The following is a 22,405-nucleotide window of genomic DNA, read 5'->3' as shown; positions in this document are numbered from 1 at the left end:
ACCAGTGACTGTTGCTCACAGCAACATATAGTTGCAAAAAACAGTGTGTGGAATCAGTACAGATGTATGTAAGACCATGATTGTTAGTTAGGATGTCCGCTTTGAAAAAAAGTGTTCAACATGTGCTTGATAATTGTTATGACAGATACAACATTGTAGTGTTATGACCCGTTATTTATTTAAACGCTTGGTATACGTTAAGAGTATTGTAGTAGTATTTGTTGACTGAAATAAATATTTTTGGTATTTATTATATTTACCAATACATTTAGTAAAGATTTACTAAATTTCAGTTAATTGAAAAACAAAATCAACAGATTAACGATTATCAAAATAATTTTTAGCAGCAGACCAATGCTAGCTAGCTATGGTATTAGCTAAAAAAAAAAAAAAAGAAAAAAAGAAAAAAGAAGGCGGCCATGTTTCTGTCTTTTGCTTTTGTCTAAAATTTTTTGTTGTAGAACTGTTACATAAAGCAATTAACTATTTAATACAGAAGAAAATGGGGTTCCCCCCCCCAAAAAAACATGTTCGGCTGACTTTAAATAAGTCTATTAGTCATGGAAATCCCAAAGACAAGCTCAAAGCATTTCTATCATACTCAGACATGTAGAACATGATACTCCTCATACCTCAATGCTGCGTTAGGCTAAAGAGTAAACCATTTTTCTGTAAATATTGAGAAAACTGTGGACTGCTTGGTTAGGAAACACTGCATACCTGGCCACTCGCCCAACCTTATTTGGAAGGACCATACACTCTGAACAAGGGCCAGGCTGTTTGCTAAGTCTACCACTCTGTGTGTGTGTGTGTGTGTGTGTGTGTGTGTGTGTGTGTGTGTGTGTGTGTGTGTGTGTGTGTGTGTGTGTGTGTGTGTGTGTGTGTGTGTGTGTGTGTGTGTATGTGTGTGTGGACGATACACGACTACATCTCCCACACAGGCAGACAGGCAGACACACACGCACTTTTACTGTGTGTGAAACCCAGTGGAGAGCTCTTTTTCAAGGACATTCATAAAAATATAGGGCTTCTGGTGGAATAAGTGAACAAATAGCATGTCTGTGTTTACAACAGGGAGACCCACATGAGCAAAAAAGACATAACACAGCCATACAGGATGCTTATTAACTAGTGTTGTTAAAATACCTTTTAACTTCAGTGCAAAATTGTCATTTAAACAATACCACTATACGAGGGAAAAAATTCATGCTAATTTATTTTAATCGATCATGTTGAAAATGAATAATGGCTTGAAACAGATATTTTTTAAAAAAAATGATGAATAAGTACAAAAATGCAGAGAAATTTTTATGCCATAGCTTAAACCATAAAAAGCAACTTGCAAGGAAATGAGGAACAGAGTCCAACTTTAAGTTCTTACCCGGTATTTAGGGTTGTCTTTACTTTTCTTACTTACATTAACCGCATAGTAATCTCAGTTTTTAAGTCTTGCATTCTTGAAGTAGATAAATCCATCCACCGTCACTGTAACTGGCAAGTAGTTCTAACTCATAATCAGTCCTTCGAATAGGCATATATAGGTGCAACCCACATATTTTCTGACAAATACCTTTTTCTATACATTCACCTCTCATCAATTGGTAAATTGGTTTCATTTTGCTGTTGTATTCTTTGTTGTGTCCACCATGTGTAGTGCCTAAGGGATGTGGTTTAAAGTGAAGGGAATCTGTGTGTATGTGTATGGCTACATTCCCTGTACAGGCAGATAGAGTTATAGTACTCCCATATCAAGAGCAGAATAATTCATGCCAGTAGTGTAAAACTGTAGTGGTGTACTGTTGTCAGTAATTTTACACCTCAATACTTTTTAATACTGGTACTCTTATGCAACCCAATATGAACACAAAAATCCCCAGGAGATGCAATATAAAATCTTTTTATACTACAGCAAACCCGTGTACTCATCTGTATACCTTGATAAAACTGAATGTTGTTCAGATGACAACTACTGTACTCTACTTTAGAACAACTCTGTAATGCATAATTAAAGACTTCTAAACTTATCTGCTCTTTAGATGACCTTAACTGGCAGCAGCAGGCACAAACATGGCTATAGGCATTGTGAAACCTAGACAAGACAGTGATGAGATAATAGGATAGGTGAAGCTGCAACTCTACATTGTTCTATGTTCACTGCATTGACAGGGGGACTGTGTGGAACAAAGGTCTCAGACAGAACGAGTGGCCTGTAACACTAAACACATCCTGCTCATGCACTTCTGCTTCAGTGCGGTTTTCTTTTTAATCACAGTCCCATTCAGCCTAAATATAGAATTATTGGCACCCGCCATGAAAATAAGCAATTAATAATCTCAAAATTAGTAAGTATATCCCATGGAAATTATTGGCTTTTCTGACATATTTGGAAAAGCAAACATTTGATCATCTTTGAAACAGTGCCTATTAATTAATTTGCTATAGTTTAACAAAAGCACAAGGAACAAATAGCTTCTTCAACCATTTATTCAACAGAAATATCAATAGATGCGATATTCTTCTGTGGAAAAAGTAAGTGCACCCTTGGCCTCAGACGCTAGTATTGACCCCTTTAGCAGAAATAACTTCTTGTAGGCGTTTTGCATAATTGTCCACCGATCTCTGACATCGGCTTGCTGTTGCAATATGCAAATTCTTTCAGTTGCAAGATGTTTGAGGGTTTTCTTGCATGTACAGCCCATTTCAAATCCCCCCACAACATTCCAATGGGATTCAAATCCAGGCGTTGACTAGGCCATTCCATAACCCTCCATTTCTTCTTTTTGAGCCATTCTTGGTGGATTTGCTAGTGTGCTTAGGATCATTATCTTGTTGAAAGATCCAACTTCAAATTTCGGCCAGATGGCCTCACATTATCTTCAAGCAGTCTTTGATATGATGCAGAATTCATAGTTGAGTCAATGAATGTAAGCTGTCCAGTCCCTGAGGCAGTAAAGCAACCCCAAACCATAACATTTCCACCATAGTGCTTCACAGTTGGTATGAGGTGCTTCTTCGGAAAAGCTGTCTTTGGTCCGCACCAAATATGTCTGCTGTTACTCAGGCCAAACAACTATATATTTGTCCTGTTGTCCTGTTTTAGTAGTACTGTACTGTCTCGTGTTGTTAGCACACATTTGCACATGCACTTTATGTAAAAATGTGTAGATCTTATTTAGTGCCGTGTTGTCTCATGTAATTAGTGTGTTGTTCATGTAGCACCATGGTCCTGGAGGAATGTTGTTTATTTTCACTGTGTATTGTATCAGCTGTATATGGTTGAAATAACAATAAAGCCATTTGAACTTGAACAGACCACATTATTCCAAAAGGCCTGGTCTTTGCCTATATGCTCATTGGCAAACTGTAGTCTTTCAAAGGCTTTTTCCTGGCACATCTCACATGCAGATAAAATTTTTGCAACCGCTTTCTGACTGTAGAAGCATGCCCTTTGACACCAACAGTTGCAAGACTTACTAGTAGATCCTGTAATGAAATCTTGGGGTTCTTGGAGACTTCGTTTTTCATCAGACGATCTGCTCTCAGCCTGGATTTGCTGGGATTGCAAATTTGAAATTTGAAATCTGAAATTTGAAATTCATCTGAAAACTGTGCCATTAGTAGATGATTTTCCTTATAGTGGAATGATGCATGTCAAATAAATTGGAGATCTTTTTAAACCCCTTGCCAGACTCATGGGTATCCACAAACTTTTTTTTTTTCTGACGGCCTTACAGAACTCTTTAGATCTTGGCATGATGACACCACACACCTCAATAACACCAGGGAACACCAGACACTAGATATGAGAGGGGTATAAATAAGACCGGTTCCACCTACACTCTCTAAGCATCTTCTAATAACTGGCACCCAATCTTGAACACCTGATTCAAATATATGGATTTGAAGGTGTGATAAATGTAGGGGTGTACTTACTTTTCCCATGTGACTGATCTGTTTTTTGTTCACTTAAATTGTAAAAATTACTACAAAATATATGAGAATAACAATACTGTAACAGGGTCCATTATTCCATGCAGAACTGTTTATGCTCCTTCATATTTTTGGGTTTGAGCATGTGGACTTCCATCTTCAAAAGTTTACAGTAAGTTTCACTTCCGGAAACTGAGGTGCTTATTGCAACACATCTGTTGTTAATTTCTTTAACCATTTAAGCACTGACTTGGGAAGTATGCCTCAATCATTTTGCTCAAAACTGTGGCCAAGTCTGAACCTCCTGGCAGAGTCAACCAGGAAACAAGGCCCAAGTCCCAAGAGTCTCAAAAATCAAATGATCCTCCCCCATATTTTACAGCGAGTATCAGGTGATTTTCCTAGTATGCAGTCCCATTTTGTCAAAAACATGTTGACAGTGTGGATGACCAAAATGTTTGACTGTGGTCTACCCCGACCACAACACACCATGCCAACTTTAGTTCTAATGACGTGAAGTTGCTGCATTTCTGCATTTCTCTCAGGAAACATTTCTTTTTCTGTAATGCATCAAAACATATTATGAAAGTGATTATTAACAGATGATTTTGGGATCCTTTTTTCCTCCTTCACCATCCTCCTCACTGTGTGAGGAACAGTGTGCTACTGGGTGCAATTCTTGGCAAAATTCATTCGTTTCATTTATGTGAAACCTTCTGTTATGGCCCACTATTATGGAATATAATATACAGGGTGTCCCAAAAGTTTCCATATATAGGGGACTATGTTTGCTAGCACCATGTTGGCTGTTCCTCCATCAATGGATGTTCGTGGACCTCCACTTCTCGGTCGGTCCGCAAATCTTCCAGTCTTTTCGAATTTGTTAATAAGTTTGGCAACAGTGTCGAGTGTGATGTGCTTGCCATGTTTCCTCTTAAAGTCCATCACAACCTTACAACAGCTTCCCGATCCAGCCATGAGAATGATTTCAATACGTTCTTCTTTTCTCAAAGGTACTCTTAAGATTACTTTTAAAATTATGAAAAATTTTGGAAGACGTTTTACAAAAAAGTGTTAATTTCCCATATTATATTTTTGGGACACCCTGTGTAATATAAAATAATCATTATTGTGCTTAATGGCATTTTAACTTATTAGATATTTTTTATATACATTACCTCATTTGTGCAGGTTAAGCAACATCTGTCTCTTTTGTATTAAATGTTATTTGGTTTTTCACATGTTAGTGAATGAAAAACCTGTGTGCAACTTCATATTTATACCACAACTAACCAGGACATAGTTACAGGCAACATCAGAGTTCCTTCAAGAGTGACAACATTTTTTGCAAACTAGCAATTCAATTGGAATATAATTAATCGTATTTACTATATTCACCTTAAATGTGTAAGACTGTAAGCAATTGACAGGGGATCTTAGAGTGGGTGGATAAAAAAGGCAGAAAGAAAAAACACTGATGATTTACTACACATAAACTTTTAACACATTTAAATGATGCAGAGACATCACTGAACTAGTAAACTTCAGCAAAGTTTAAAACAAAGTGAATCAAATTTATAGTACGACGGTACCTGGAGAACAGATGTCTATTTGTAGAACTTATCCAGAATGTTTGTTTTAGGGCCCAAAATCAACTGGGGAGTGAGTTCTATCAAACATCCCCCAAGGCCAAGTTTAAGACATGCAGCAGGTCTGATGGTGGTACCGAGAGCTGTGCAGTGACAGTTGGCTCCTGCTGGACGGTGTTGGTGTATGATATGTTGGACAGAGTGGATGTGTGTGATCTCTCTCTGGGTTTGGCAGCACTCTTGCTGCTGGCAGCAAGGCAGACAGCTGCAGAAAGCAGGGACTAGAAGAACACACGGTTATGTAAGCACTGACAGCAGCTCTGATTCAGTCACTCTGCTTACAGGACGAGACCCGGGGTTCCGGATCAAGCATTTTGCAAATGCTCACATTCAACTACTGTACTCTTGAGATATACACGGTTAAAGATACAGAATTAAACACTTCAATTTTAAACATAAAAGCTTCATCAGCAACCTTATATTATTCATTCATCTGGCTACTGTTTGTTTGTGTTTTTTTGCAGTTTTTCTGGTCTTTAAAAACCATCGACTCAATAGATTCAATAGGATTTATTTTTGTTAAGGATGGACTCAAGTAACTTGCAGTTACAGTTAAAAGCTGTTCTGTAAAGGTGTTAAAACATGCAAGGTCATATTACATTGTTTTGGGGAAAGATTTGGGGACACCTGATCATCACACTCATATGTGCTTGTTGAACATACCATTCCAGATTTAGTCCTGCTTTACTGTTAAAATAACCTCCACTCTTCTGAGAAGGCTTTCCACTAGATTTTGGAGTGTGGCTGTTGGGATTTGTCCATTCAGCCATAACAGCATTAATAAGATCATTTAGTGATGTTGGGTGAGTAGGCCTGGGACCTAGTCGACATTCCAGTTCATCCCAAAGGTGGTCAGTAGGGTTGAGGTCAGGGCTCTGTGCAGGACACTCGAGTTCTTCCACTCTAAGCTTGGCAGGCCATGTCTTCATGGACCTCACCTTGTACACAGGGACACTGTCATGCTAGAACAGGTTTAGGCCTCTGAGATCCAGTGAAGGGAAGTTGTAATGCTACATCATATACATACATCCTATACAACCAACCTTGTGGCAACAGTTTGAGGAAGGCCTACATATATGTGTGATGGTTCTCCACAAACCTTTGGCCATATCGTGTATCTATATATACTTAAATGAAAAATACTGTTTTATAGGATAATTAGATTTATAAAACTGACTTGAAAGCCTAGTCCATACACGAACCACAGACACACCACTACACCAACCAGCAGTCACAATCCTGCTCATCAAGGAAACGCTCAACAGCACAGAAAATAAAATAAGACATCTAAAGGATGCCTAGTGACTTGCCCAAATATCTAATGCCACAGAGGTGTGGGATTCTTATCAGGAGTGCTGCCTGCTGCTGCTAAAGCTTGCATTTATCAAGCTTATGCTGTATAATACTATAATTATAATGGACATAAGCTAGCCAGTGTTAAATGGAAAGCAGAGCTCTGGCAGAGTGTCAGTGGCCAGTGAATGGGTTTAATGTGAGTGAGGAATGATTCTTCCTCAGCATACGTGCCAATTAATCAAAGCAGGAGTTAGCAGCCATGTAACATCTTCACGCATAGCCCTTTGAGACAGGCAAACATACAGTAGGTGAACTTTAAACTGATGGAGGCTGAGGTAGGCTCTTATCAGGAGTGCTGCCTGCTGCTGCTAAAGCTCCTCACAGCTAGAGGAATTTCCAACCAAACCTCTTCCTCTCCCTCAGCACATATCCCTCCAGCTGAACGTGCAAGCTCCAGGATCTCTCACCAACTCCCTCAAAGCACCACTGAGACAACCAGGAGCCCAGAAGTGAAACAGAAATGGCTGTCTGTATCCATGTGTTTTCACATCTGTGAAAACACATGGGTACAAACAAAGAAGGAAGTTGAGGTTAAAGTAAAGGAAGATGGGAGGCAGATGGAGAAAATATAGAAGATTTAAACTTTGATTTTATTTGTTTTTTTTTTGTGTGTGTGTGTGTGTGTGTGTGTGTGTGTGTGTGTGTGTGTGTGTGTGTGCGCGTGCGTGCGTGCATGTCAGTGCGAGAAAGGAAGCGATGGAGCAGACGGAGTGACCGTCTCTGGCTGTCTGAACAGCAGTGTCACGAAGGCTCGATATCTACCTCTTCACCAAGCACTTAAATGAGCACTAATAATAATAATAATAAAAAAACTCAACTTGTACTGTTTTTGTTTGCTTTTTAAATTAATCTACAGTACAGTTTGATTCTGACCTATTTGCCCTAGCATGAGGATATGTTTTTGATGGAGACTACAAAGCACGTATGTAAGTCGCTCTGAATAAAGACATCTGCTAAATGCTATAAATGAAAATGTAAATTTAAAAAATTAATATGCCATAAAAATCCAAAAAGCTCTCCAAAAAGACACAAAAGCATTTATAAATTTGTGTCCAGATACAATATTTCTGTGTATAATGGCATTATAAAAGGAAAAGACACTAAGATGCAAGCCGAAGCGGACTGAAACTAAGATAAACTCAGGCGGGAGTTGTGCCTCATGTGCAAAATATATATGTGCTTATCTTAAACACAAGTCTTCGTCCAGCCATGAAAACCTCAAAAACAAGTCTTGCTATAAATGCATTTTTGTGCTGCGACTGGTCACTGAGGACAGTGCCCTGAGCTCCTAGAAGCATACTTGTGGTGTTCATGGTGGTGATGCACGGCCGTGTTGCGAAAGTGAGCGGAACGCACAGTAAACACAGCTATTCGAGCAGTCACCGTGGCTAAAAGCACAGAGTTCTTCGGCCTCTTATTCTTGTCCCATGGCAAAATCATTAACGTTGCTGTAAATCGTCAAACACTAACATGTCTTCTTTGCTTAAATTTCACGCAGATGTTTAACGTTTAACACATCAGCGCTACTCTATGCTATTCACAGTAGAACCGAAGTCAGCTGATCAAATGAGTTTGCTTTTAGGGACAAGGAAATGCTATCTTCATCTTCAGAGGTAGCCAACACTCCTCTGGGTCCAGGCCAAATAATGTTTAACAAGACCGCACAGCATTCGCCTAGACTCCTGACCTAAATTACGCACAGTCAGCAGCACGGCTCTCCAGGACAAACCTGCAAACTACTGCTAGTATCCAGCACTTAGGTAACAAAAGATATATAACACAATTACGGAGAACAGGAGACACAAAATAAACGCTTTATCCATGGACAAATATGATGACAACAAAAGCTACAAGAAGGTATTTTGCTGAGGAGCTTTTTAAGTTAGAAATTACAAAATTATACCACTTGGCCTGAAATGTTACTGCTTTAAACAAACTTAGTCTTAAGGACTATGCAGTCATGACACAGAGCTTTCCTTTAGATAAGAAGTGACAGTATTATGAATATCGTTCGTTCAGCCACAGGGTGTGTGTTGGTATGTTATGAAAACAGTATGGAAACACAGTGATTATACAAGCTCGTGCATAGATTCAGGGCTTCATGTTAAACCCCATGCTAAGCACTAATCTTAACATCAAGGTCATGTTTCTTAGACGCATCATATTTCTTGTTATGCCAACAATGGAATATTCAAGAATCAAAAGAGACTGACTGAGTAAGTGAGGATGTAGTCTGTGTGTGTGTGTGTGTGTGTGTGTGTGTGTGTGGTTGTGGAGGTTATATTTATAGGTCTCTGCATGCTTTTCCTCCTGGGTGCAGGTACTCAATTATTCCCCGGTGTTTTAAAGAACAGGAGAAATAACTAATGACATGAAAAGATTGTGTAAGCCTATGCTTTCTTCTGTCCCTGGGATTCTGTAGCCCATGTGTACACAGTCACGCTACAAACAATGGCCAAGGGATGTTCCAAGTGTGAGTGTGTGAGCATGTGTGTACATTATCAGGACTAAATAAGAACAGCTACCAGCAACAATTAAATGTGCACAAATCTGCTTTCAGTTAGCATGGAAAGTTTGGTAAACCATTATCATGGCTGGATAGGTTTTGTGGCCAGCTCAAATTTATTTACCCATGTCATTTAAAAAAAATAAAAAATAAAGTGGGATAATTTACAAATGCAAAAGATGTGTAATAATTAGTATCACTTTGTACGATCTTTATGCATGTTTATCTCCCTTCCGTTGTGTTGTGCAAGTTATATTATCTTTTTTTTTATGTACAGCTTTAGCTGTAACAGCCACTGAAAATGGCAAAACAGCTGAGTGGAATATGATTTTCCCCCATGGATTTTCCTGCTGTTACATGGAAACATTTTCACTTTAGCGTAGTCAATCCACCTACACATTATGGCCAAAAGTATGTGAACACCTGACCATTAGACCAATGTGTGGTTCTTCCCTAAACTGTTCCCTAAACTCTTCCCTAAACCACAGTGTTGGAAGCATGCAATTGTCTAGAATATCTTTGTATACTGTAGAATTAAGAATTCCTTTCACTGGAATAAAGGGACCCAAACTCGTTCCAGCATGACAATGCGCCTTTGCACAAAGAGAGCTCCATGAAGACATGGCCTGCCAAGCTTGGAGTGGAAGAACTCGAGTGGCCTGCACAGAGCCCTGACCTCAACCCCACTTAAAGATGAACTGGAACACCAGGCCTTCGCATCCAACATCCTCACTAATGCTCATGTAGCAGAATTGGAAATTCACATAGCCACATTCCGAAATATAGCGGAAAGCCTTTGTAAAAGAGTGGAGACTGTTATGGCAGTAAAGGGGGAACCAACTTGGAACAGGATGTTCAACAAGCACGTATGGGTATAACGGTTAGGTGTCCATATACTTTTGGCTATATAATGTACCTACATGTTTCTGGGATATGGGAGGAAACCAGAGAACCTGGAGAAATCCCACAAGGAGAACAAATAACCTAGGACCCTAGAGCTCTGTGGAGGCAACGCTACATGCTGCATCACTGTGTCATTATGGTAGCCAGGGTAGTATTTGAAATTGAGATTGGACCTGCATCTAACAGGTTAAACAATGCCAAATAGACTTGAGAGCTAATCCACACAGCATTGTACTTACCTCATAATACAAGCTCTGGCAATGAAGGCACTACACAGGATACTGAAGCTCAAGACTAACAATAAGAGCCCTGAAGAAGAATCCTGCCAACTGCCAATACAACAAAAGTTAAAACCATTCCTTCCTCCTCCTTATGTGTGACTTGAACCTTTGCTTCAGGTGAGGTGCTTCTGGTATCAACGTGATGAATTTAGTCTTACACTAACCAAACTGTGGTGAGACTTGCACAATGTCTAACCATGATATGAAAAAGCATGCAATTAAGAGTGTGTGGTTGAAATGTGATCGTGGCAGCGCTGACGTTGGCATGCCGAGGTGCAATGGTATAGCTAATGATTAACCGATCTCTGTGATCACAGACACAGACAATGACTTTGAGACCTGTAGCAGTTGCTAAGGCAAGTGGATATTTAGAGGTAAAAGCCTCTGATCTAGAGCTGAAGAAGGACATGAAGGATATATGGATTGATGGCAAAATAACAGAACAACATATTATTCATGTCATTATGCACAGAAACACAGTATTATGAACACACTTCTTTACTGGCTGTAGCAGTAAAGAGCGTGTTCTCAGTCAGGATGCCAACATGAGGAAGGTGAGAGACTAGCGATAAAATACACATAACACATAGCAGCTGCCTTCAGTTCTTACGCCATGGTTTAAAAAAAAACAAAAAACAGGCACAATCATATTTCAACAACATCACTTTGTTTTAGAGCTGTTGAAATTCGTAGCGAGGTGAGATGTTAAATCATAGCAAGGTGAGACAACCATTAATGTTTGCTCCAAAAATGAATAATGAGATTTAAATAAAAACAAGCTTGCATTTATCAAGCTTATGCTGTATAATACTATAATTATAATGCACATAAGCTTGCCAGTGTTAAATGGAAAGCAGAGCTCTGGCAGAGTGTCAGTGGCCAGTGAATGGGTTTAATGCGAGTGAGGAATGGTTCTTCCTCAGCACACGTGCCAATTAATCAAAGCAGGAGTTAGCAGCCATGTAACATCTTCACGCATAGCCCGTTGAGACAGGCAAACATACAGTAGGTGAACTTTAAACTGATGGAGGCTGAGGTAGGTCAGCCTCATTCAGCATGGCCTTATACTGTACTTCAGACGCTTGTCCTTGCCTCACTCATCCATCCTCTTCCTCCTAACAGCTCACGCCATGCTCTCCGTGTTGATATATTAGCAGGCTGTAAACAAGAGATTAATAAGTGAAATGAGAAGTGTACAGTGCTGACCTTTAAGTGATTACCTGCCCAAAATACGTGCCTGGGTAGAGATACATTGTGTTTTTATGTGCAATATTTCATGCCTTTAGACTTGGTTAGGGAGTGCTAAGTGCTGCGAAATGTGCTTTTACCTAGAGGGGAAAAGAGGTGACAGACTGCATAAAGACTCCATGAGAAAATACTTAAAAATGCTGAACAATAACAACAATATTACATATATTATGTAGGCTATAACTTGGTTTTAGACTTCAATTAAAACACTGAAGGCTAACAAATGTTAGTATTCAACTAAAATCTGTGAACTAAAGTCTAGCAAAGCAACTAACATGACCAAATTACCTTTTCGTGCTTAACCATTAGTGATTAATTTATGGATTGTCTTATATATAGCCAAAGTTGTATTGGTTTGTTTCCTAGTGGACTCTGAACAGAGGAGACACATCTGTTTTGAATTGGATGCGGAGAATAAACACTTCTCTGTCCAATCGTCTTTCATCATTCTGTTTTCGTGTCTAAGCCATGCTGTCTCTATCAGAGCAAAGAGGGCAAATAAAATAAAAACAAATCTCAAAAAGTCTGTGAAAATGCTTCCATATCTCAATGAGCTGCATTCAGCTAAATAATTTACAGAAATGCATGTGATTGGCCACAACCAACCAAAAGGACCTGCTACAGAATCCACTGTGAGTTTTTTTTCTCCATACATTTGTTCTGCTACGGCTTTTTTTCCCTCCCCTGAGGGCTTGGTTTGATCCACTGACTGAACTTTGCAGGTTCTGCATCCACCAGTTGACAACTCTTGCTTTCTTGAAAATCTAGAACACCCTAGTCTGCCTCCCTAATTCTGTACCAAGACAGTGGGCCCCATTTATCAAGCTTTCAATAAAGTTGTGTGTAAATGTTTGCGTAAACCAAACTGTATTAAAAGAAAAATTTCCGCCGGATTTACAAAAGTTTCGGAAATTCTGATTTTCTTCATGCTCGTGCAAAGTGCTACTGAAAGAATGAAATGCATGAACAATGTAAAAGCGAAAAGGCAGAAGTGGAAGTTATTAGTAGTAAATTTCTATAATGTTAGGAGTAAATAGCAAGTGCTAAATATTCCATTAGCTAAGGCATTTGTTTATGGTGTATGGCTACGCATGTAGCTCAAGTCGAGGTAACTTTTGACACACATGCCAGAGCATGTGTAGGATACAAATGTTTTTCCAAATTTACAGGACTTACATGAATAGCAAAATTCTTGTGTAAACGCTTGTACGAAAAATTGAATACAACTTCAGTAATGTTATATGTACAATTTACATGCATTCATTTCACAACACTTTTATCCAGTGACATAAATGAAGGCCGAATCCAATTCAAATATAAAGCTTATTCAAAGCTGCTCAAAAAAGTGCTGCAATTGTTTCCCCCAAGTGACCAGAAACAAACGCAAGATCATGGTAGGGACAAACAGAGAAAGCTACTGATAAAACACACAAGTTTAAATAAGTGCTAGTAGTAAAATGTTACTCCGGAAGCTGTCAGTAAAACTATCTTACAAGTCAGAGTACCAAGTAACACTGGCAAATCACAAGCAACAAGGGTCATTCATCTCCAACAGATAAGACGTAATGCCAGATAACACTAGATACGTAGTGAACACACCTACACAGACATACACTACCAGACATGTTCGATTTTCAACAACCTCAAGCACACATCTGAGCTGTGCAGGATATTTGGAGAGGAAAGAGATGTGTGTAATGGAATGACCGGCCGAGTCACCAGACCTTAACTGACTCGAGTTGCTGTAAGAGGAGTGGAATCGAAAGGTGAAAATCCTTCTCCACCAACTTCTGGGAAGACCTGTGATTTCTGTGTGCAGCAGTAATGGCAGCTAAAGGAGGTGTTTTTTTAATGAAATAATAATTTAACAGTCAAAAATACTATTTATATGTCATATTGATTTTCTCAAAGTTATTGCCAAAAACAATAAAAACCTGAGGTGTCCCCCAAACATCTGTCAGGCACTGTATATATATACTTGCTGAGGATTTTTTTTTTTGCATTTTGTCAGTTTAAAAAAGTGTTAGAAAAACAGACAGATTTTCATTCAAATGGCTGATTTCACATATTCAAGCATAATAGCATATTAGCATGCATAATGTGGCTGATTCAGCCACCGAGTACAGTTCTAGACTAGAAAGCCCAAGTGTAATGAGTAATTTAAAAAATAAAAAAAAAATTAAAAAAAACAACAACAACAACAACAACAACAGTGGTGCCACATCTTGCTCAATAAAGCACACAGTTCTCATTAGAATTCCTGTGACCTTAACAGATGTCTCAAGCGTAAAAGTAATTTTATTTATAATCTATTGTGGCTGTCAGAGTAAACCGACCTCGTTGCAGCTCGACTTTTCTGCCACAGGGACAGATTGACTCCATTTTAAATAATTTGTTTGTTATAATCTCCACTGATATTAATAAACTCTTGAGGTGGCAATTGTAACCTGCCAACAAAAATAAATAATCTGAAACCAGATAAAATTACGACAAAGAAAATGATACTCTGCATACTCTGAAATATAAAACGTTGATCAAATTTCCATGACAATGCCTGATGCGTAGACAAGTAGGCTATAAAATATTGTTACAATCTGAGAGGAAAACACAGCCGATTCTGTTTCCGTACTCAATTCTATTCCAATATTTAAAGTGATATAAGCAAAATCGGTTACTGATTTGAAAAGTACGTTGTATTATGGCATGTCTGTTCCTTTGCTCACATGGCTTGATTTGGATGGCCATAAAGATGCTCAGCACAGTAACATAATAGGAAATGTTTTTATCCTAAAAAACAAACAAACAAACAAAAAAACACCTACTCTGTGCACTTTGCTTTTCTGGAACTCAATTATAAATCGTGTATTGTAGTACTACTTGTATTGTTCTCCGCTTGATCTATCGCTTTGCTTGTATTTCCTCATTTGTAAGTGGCTTTGGATAAAAGTGTCTGCTAAATGAATAAATGTAAATGTAAAGGGTATCAAGGTCAAGAAATCCTCACCTAAATGTAGGGATGGGCGATATATATTGATATGATATCGTTATCGTTATAAATGATTACGTGATACACTTTTCTGAGATATCAACCCTATGTTGGTGGGGGGGTTTTTTTCAATTTTTTTTTATACATTTTTAATAATCACAAATTAAATTGTACTGAATAGATGCCATTAATTTGACATTTAAAAAATTAACATTCTATGTCTTCGTAGGCATTTAAGAAACCCAGTTTAACGGCTTTTTGTTTATTTTGCTACCGTTTTGCAGATAGTTTCGTTTAGCTAAATTATATATCGTGATACGCATCGTGTATTGTAGAAATGTCTTCAAGTACCGCGATATGCTATTTTTAGATCACCCAGCCCTACGTGAATGTGAGGTGCTGTTCAGGTTTCCACAAACGCCTTCCGTTTAACTACAGCGCAGTGCGATGGACCGACGTGACCTGCACTGGTGTCTGATGTGGTACACCTGAGTTATGTTTATGTACATTTAGGCATCACAAATAATAGATGTGGCCTAAATTGTGGCATCAGCAGGAGAAAACGGGGTTTACAGTAAAGTGGTCTGAAAATAAATAAATAAATAAATAAATAAATAAATGCAGGGTGCTTTGCTCAGGCTGCATGTGACAGCTCGGTTTGTCACTCGAGGAGCTGCAATTTGACAGTGAATGAACAATGTATAAACTTCATTAAATATTTGTAGACAGGAGTGGACAATTAACCTGTTAGCTGGAGGACTTGGCTGGAGAATGGCAGTATGTCATCTGCGTTATGGCAGTACTGCTGTTAAATAAATACTCACAGTGCTCTCACACTGCCTGGCACTTCCAATGTGCATGTCACTTCCAAGAATATCAACAGTGTTTTTCCAGGTTACATGCAGCAACGCCTGCACTGCTGTCTTCACTCCACTGGATAGCAAGAGCGAGATATTTTCCTTACTCGCAGTCAAAGACAAAACTCGAAGTAAGGGTTTCTCTCTCTCTCTCTCTCTCTCTCTCTCTCTCCGTACATGTCTCACGTCTGATTTGGAGATTACAGACAAACGAGTCATTCGTTACTGTTGCAAAACAAACCAGCTGGTTTACAGGAAGTCCGTTTTCATACTCGCGCGCAACCCTTACGAAAACTAATGGTACATTCCATGTTTTAGAGCTGGCTTTTATGTTTTTGTTGGACATACTGCCTAGGTTGTCTACGCAAACGTTATGTCAGTACTAAACGCACACTAGGACATTTCTATCCGAAGCTGGATAAGCAGAAAAGGCTGTCCTTACTGTCCAGGCACGGTGTTTTTAGAAGTGCAGAAGATAAAGGTGGTGTCTAACCTGTCACTGCTGTCCTCACTGGCGCGCGCTTTTATTTATTCCGTCAAGAAGCCGAGTCCAGAGCTCCGCATCCCTGTCATACGACCTGTGAGTACTTCTGCTTCTCTCTGTCTGTCTGTGTGTCTGTCTGTGTCGGCTGTTCCTTCTTTCTCCTCCTCCTTGTCAAACGGGAAGCGCAATCCCGACATTCAGCCGCGCAGCACAACACTCACTCACTCACTCACTCTCAAGCCACGCAAAACAAGTTCGCGCCGCGCTGCGCCGCGCCTCACCTCCCCGCACGAGACGCCCCGGGGGCCACGCCCCCTCCTGCCTCCCGCCACTGGACGCTCTTAAAGGTTTTATGCTCATTAATAATCATGAAGCAGCGTAAATAGACGGCGCTCACTGGCTCAAACAGTCCCCCCCCTCGGTCCCCCCCACTCGTTTCATTTCCCCCTAGTTTGAGGCCGCTGTCAGATGACGTCATGGAACATTCCAAAAATTCCAATTTGCAGCATTCTTCAGTACAAGATCTGAATATAGGAAATATACAGTTAATGAACATGCTTAGAGTCACATCAGATAAACATTTCCTCCTCGAACCCCAGTTTGATCACCTCTATTCAGGGCTGCTATACTCTACAGTGCTGTGTCTAGGTTTCTGAAAGGGATGGAACTATCTGATTATGTACAGGACAAGGTTTCATTTGAACAATCCCTGATTTGGTCCTGGGTGCAAAATTAATATATACATAATGACATGGCCAGTTGTGTTCTACAGCAGTCATACTCAAAGTGTGGTCTGTCTGTGAAGTAAAGCATACCCAGAGGATCCATGATTGTTGAATTTAATTACAGCAGTGGATATCACAATCCAACATTATCAAACATATTATATTTATAATCACCTCACAGCTCCAGGGTGTCTGGGTCAGTTCTCTGCTTGCTGTCTGTGTGGAGTTGAGCATGTTCTCCTTGTGGAGCATTTGGGTTTTCTGCAGGTTTGCTGGTTTGCTTCCACCGTCCAAAAACACAACCGTAAGCGTATTGAATATATGCTAAATTACCCGTAGGAGTGAATGAGTGTGTGTGAATGTGTGTGTGTGCACGGTACCCTGCCATGGACTGATGTCCCATCCAGAATGAATTCTCCCGCCTTGCACTCAGTGTTCCTGGGACAGGCTCAGAATCCACCGCAACCCTGATTAGGATAAAGTAGTTACAGAAGATACATGAATGAATTATATTGATTATTGATTTCTTATAGTTATTAGCTGCCTTCATTCTCGAATTGAATGGGTTTAATCCAAAACCTCAACTAAAAAACAAGTAGGCCTATAAATGTCGAATTGGACCTAATGTGTTCTGTCTGAGGAAAGTTCAGGAAACAGAAGGCTCTAAAACACCTATAAATAGACAGAATATTATTGCACATGTTTAAAAAATGTAATTGCACATATTTAAATAATGTTGAAATAATATTTTCCAGCTAAAAAGTTTGAGAGCCTATGCTTTGAATTTTTGCATGAACTGCAAAATAATATTTAAACTTGTCAGAGATGGGATTTGAGGTCAGAGTTCAGGTGACAAGAGCTTTCCTGTGTCACCCACCTTGATACCTGGTCGCATTAGTGAGAAAAAAGACTTCAGTAGGAATGATTTGCACACCAATCACTCAACATCAAATCTATTGGATAAAAAGCTTTATCTTTTTTTCTGTGTAAGAAATGACAAGGCTTTTTTTTTTTCACTGAGTATATTATGTGTCAGGGAAGAGACAGCTGCTGAAGTCAGCACATTTTCTTTTATTCCCTTGTGCACTCTTACTCCCAGGCACTGTTTAGTTTCCTCAGTTTGAGATAAGGCTATTTAATGCTGCCCTAAGTGATAAATAGCTCACATGGGAACTATTATAAGGCATGCCTTTTGTTTCAGTTAACCCTGTATATGAATCGTTAATAAGTGGGTGATTTAGATGAGAGGATGACCTGGGGTGGTTGGGCTGCAATGAAGATACGTCTCATTTTCATCTAAATCCTTCATTTAATATGACATTAATGTTAACAAAGCATCCCTTAAAGAACCAGTTGTTTTATACACACCATTAATTCTTACCGATTCATGTAAACTATAATAGTTTGAAGAATTGAGTGCCTTGTGTGATATTCTCTATTCAGGGCTATGGATATTTTGTTGCTTTTGATATTCTTGTATTTATTGTAGCAATACTCTTTAGGTGTATGAATGGATAGTGATGATGATACAATATTATATATCCAACTGTGCAGATCTATTAAAATGGAGGTAGTATGAAAGTTCAGTTCAGTTTTTTTTTTTTTTTTTTTTTTTTAAATAAAAAGAGCAACACTCAACGCAGGCTGAAGCAGCGAATGAATTACCTGTCATCTAAAGCCTAAAGCCAAGCCGGTTCTATTGGGCCAACTGGTTGGGTGTCTTGTCATTTCAGGAGGTCAGATTTGTATCAAATTATGCAGTATGGAGACTGTCAGTTTACTTTGGCAGCATTGTGCAGACACGACTGTTTCCTCTTTCTCTCTTGCTCTCCCATGGTCTGTTTGAAATGGAATTACTCACGCCCACACTCCCACTGTTTGGCATGGAGTTACTCACTCTGCCTCTAACACTCTCCAGAGATCCCTTTCCTCTCACATATAACCTACTGTGAGACATCAGCCTGGTTAAAGTGTTAGATGTAATAAAATACATAAGTATAGCACAGTCCCTGATTTACAGTATTCATAAGCAGGCTCTGGGGTTCTGTTTTTTGTTTGTTTGTTTTTTGTCAGTGACATCATGACAGTATTTAGGACATGTGTCACACTCAAGTAGTATAATTGATAGCACCGAGAGTTACTGGTTAAATTCAGCCAATTCAATTGAATATTCAAACATTATCATTATAAGTTGCATCAATTTAATTTCTTATGGTTCTCATTTGACTAAAGGGCAACCTTGCACATAAATGATTCCTCATTGATCACAGAGGAGAAACATCATTGCATATTCATTGTCAGGAAATATATGCAAACATGCAAACTTTATACCAAAATACAAAGTGGTAAAGCGATCGATAAAAAGTCTATGGTTGTGTATTATTTGGCACTCTGAGTTGAAAAAGAGGTGACATGCTTCTGGAGCTCCTGCAGCGCACAGTAAAGTTCACCTGGCACTCAGGTGATGAGTCACAGCTCTCCGGGCTCTGGCCTTGTCATCGGATGCCAGCACTGCTCAGACTCCCTGCAGAGAATGAGGGGGTGGCGTGTCTATCGTCATGGCAGCCACGGTGCGAGGCTGACTCACACATGGTGCTGCATGGAGGGTAAAGTGTGTAGGGGGGAGAAAGGGATGTTGTCTAAAATAGCTGTTTTGTTGGGGTCATTTTTATCTGCACTTAAGTGTGTGTGTGTGTGTGTGTGTGTGTGTGTGTGTACCACAGAATCTCTTTGTACTCTACATGTAGTTATATTCTTTTTGGAAGGCATCAGTGTTGCTGTTTTATGTTCATATCCACCCTGTTAAGCTTCATACCCTGAAGGGGTGAGAGAAAGGGTGAGAGAGAGAGAGAGAGAGAGAGAGAGAGAGAGAGAGAGAGAGAGAGAGAGAGAGGGAAAGGAATGGACAGCGCAGTAGCAGGACTGCTACAGTGTGAGAGCGCCACACATTGACAATATGATCCTTGCAGGCTTATGTAATCCTGCTACCTGCTTGCATCTCTTCAAGCAGACGACCAGCACAGTGAGTATTATATAACTACATTAGTCTCCCCTCAGAGGCCTGCTGCACTTGCGCAGTGTACATTAAAGGGATAGTGAGAGAGAAACAGAGAGACGGTACTGCAGGCTGCTGTGACACTGACATATTCAATAATGCTGCAGAGGTAGATAACAATAAGGCAGATAATGTTGTCCTAAAATGATGTTGAATCTCTCTCTATTTTAGAGATCTATAATACATTAATATAAATATGCACTTAGTATAAAATCAAATCAACAATGTGTTTTAGCTCTAATACACTTTATACCATATCCAGTTCTTATCAGGCTTTTAAATTCAGTGAACACTGCCTCATCTACAATAAATGTCACGCCATAACTATATTTTCATTAACACTGTGATCCTAGTACTGTGGTATTTTAATGAGCTATAAATGCTCTGGTTTATATTACAAGAGTATATACAGTATGTGCACATGTACATACAGTACAGTATATGCTTCTTACTGAACACTGCTGAGCTACTCCTATCCATCAGATTCAGGATAATCAGACATCTCCAATCTTACAAACCCACACTGGCATGCAGGCTCCATGTCCTAAAGAAACGAATAGTGTGGTAATGTCGGGTAGATGTTCTCAGTGCACATGTGCCAGCAGTGCCCAAACTCAATTAGTTGTGCTCCATACTGCACTGTAATCCAATGTGCCTGGGTCTTACACTTAGAATGCAATTACACCTCTGACAGGCACGCTCAGTCATTTCACAATTAGGGCATGGTTTGTGCAGTCCTTCTCAAAATGAATATTTTCGATGAAAACTTACCATGGCAGGATAAATGAGCTGGTTTGGCAAGTTTGGATTAAGAACAAAGAGAATTACCGAGTGCAAGGGAAGGTCGGTACAAAGAACATTCGTCATAAGTTCTGTTTGCTCCCCAGCTTGATTATTATTTCCGCACTATGATAAAAGAGAAAGCTCTGTAATTGTTCCAGGTTAATATTAATTACATGGCTTCAATTGATGCGAATGCTTATGTAAAGTGGTTACCACATGTAATTTCTGCAGTCCTGACAAATTTCCTGTCCACCCACCAGCGATTCAGTGTATACCAAGGATATCATTTTCATGAAAGAGCCTCTTAAATTTAGCATCAGGTAACCAAAAATGATGCATATTTGCATAATTAAATGCTACATGCAGGATTATTTACAGGATGCATTCTGACTTCTCTGATATCCCTGACTGCGAAATGAAAATGGGTACATTCGGCATTAGAGAAGGAGAGAGTATCCCTGCATAACCCTGTTTCTCATATAACAATTTGTCACTGTAAGCAAATTTAAACAAACAAGAGAACAGCAACAGACTCTTAGCTGTAAGACAGGTGCGTACACTTATCAAGACAGCGTTGTTTTTAAATGTCTATCACTATTTGAGTGAGACAGAGTGAAGAAAAAGTTTTGAGCTGCATCACCTAGAAAAACATCTCAGGGATTCGCCGGCTTTGAGATGTACAACTTCACATGCCGTCTTCCCTAAAATGCTGCACTTGACAAAAAAGATGTTAATGAGCATTTGGTAACACTATATTTGTAATGACGATGAAAATCGGGTAATTAGTGTGTTTAATGGAACAGTACTGATTAATAATGTGTTAGACTGATCAAGCAGTCGGCTGAGTTACTATCCCCAAGCCCTTCTACCAGACAGTGTGGTGTTGATTTTGGCAACACTAATAAATGTTCAACAGCTGCAATAGTCTTTGACCTCATCTGATCTTTTTTGTAGTCAGTGCCAAAAACCGTTGGTTTTCTGCGTTGTCTGAGTTTTGGTTTATTGGGACATAGCCCAGTATAGGTCTGAGCTTCCAGGAAGTGTAAACCCGTGAGTACAAGAAAATAAGGATGGAGGCCAAATGTAATGAATATGCCAGGATAACTTTATTCTTCACCTGAGTGTTTGGGGCAGAAATAGATTTTTCTCTCTCTCTTCGGAGCCAGACAATAATGGAGTGACTTTGCCATAGTGAACCACTGACTCCTTGTTGTTGATTTTTCATGTACTGTATACAGTGTTATACGAATGCTCATAACTCCTTCATTTCTTCTCTAATTTTAGGAAACCATTTGTATTTTTTTTTTTTTTTTTTGTAGATAATGATCTCAACATCACCAGCTACTGCATGTGATTCTCACTTTCACACTGTCTCCTGCTTTCCTCACTCCCAACTTGTCTTAAATTACGCTTGCTGCTGAAAACAAACAAAAAAAATAACTAACATTTAAATTGGAATACGTTCACATAGAAAGTGAATAGCAACACTGAGCATATTAAGTGTAAGAATGGTGCTGTGTTCTTGGCTATGATAGAGGTTCTGATAAGATTCAGTTCATGTTCTACATGATTAAACTCAGTGTTCATCAATCCTGGTCCTGGAGTGCCACTGCCATGCACATTCTGGTGTTTTCCCTCCTTT

At 39.3% G+C, this 22,405-nt stretch overlaps 1 protein-coding gene across 12 annotated transcripts in view; it reads right to left on the bottom strand.

Moving 5' to 3' along the window:
- Positions 1 to 16,497, bottom strand: part of LOC108269849 (transcription factor HIVEP3) — a 63,182-nt gene extending 46,685 nt beyond the window's left edge. For 6 of the 12 annotated variants that reach the window (XM_053682773.1, XM_017475945.3, XM_047157288.2 and 3 more), the window contains exon 1: positions 16,210 to 16,497. The gene's annotated coding sequence lies outside the window, so the exon portion shown is untranslated. Of the gene's footprint in view, positions 1 to 5,522; positions 11,784 to 16,209 lie in introns of all 12 variants that reach the window. The other 6 variants (XR_008397023.1, XM_053682800.1, XM_053682775.1 and 3 more) reach the window with 3 other exon arrangements.
- Between the last annotated feature and the right edge of the window lie 5,908 nt (positions 16,498 to 22,405).

Source organism: Ictalurus punctatus, chromosome 1 (assembly GCF_001660625.3).
Source record: "Ictalurus punctatus breed USDA103 chromosome 1, Coco_2.0, whole genome shotgun sequence".
NCBI classification, from domain to species: domain Eukaryota; kingdom Metazoa; phylum Chordata; class Actinopteri; order Siluriformes; family Ictaluridae; genus Ictalurus; species Ictalurus punctatus.
The sequence above is the reverse complement of the archived record's forward strand: the minus strand, read 5'-3'. Positions and strand labels throughout refer to the sequence as shown.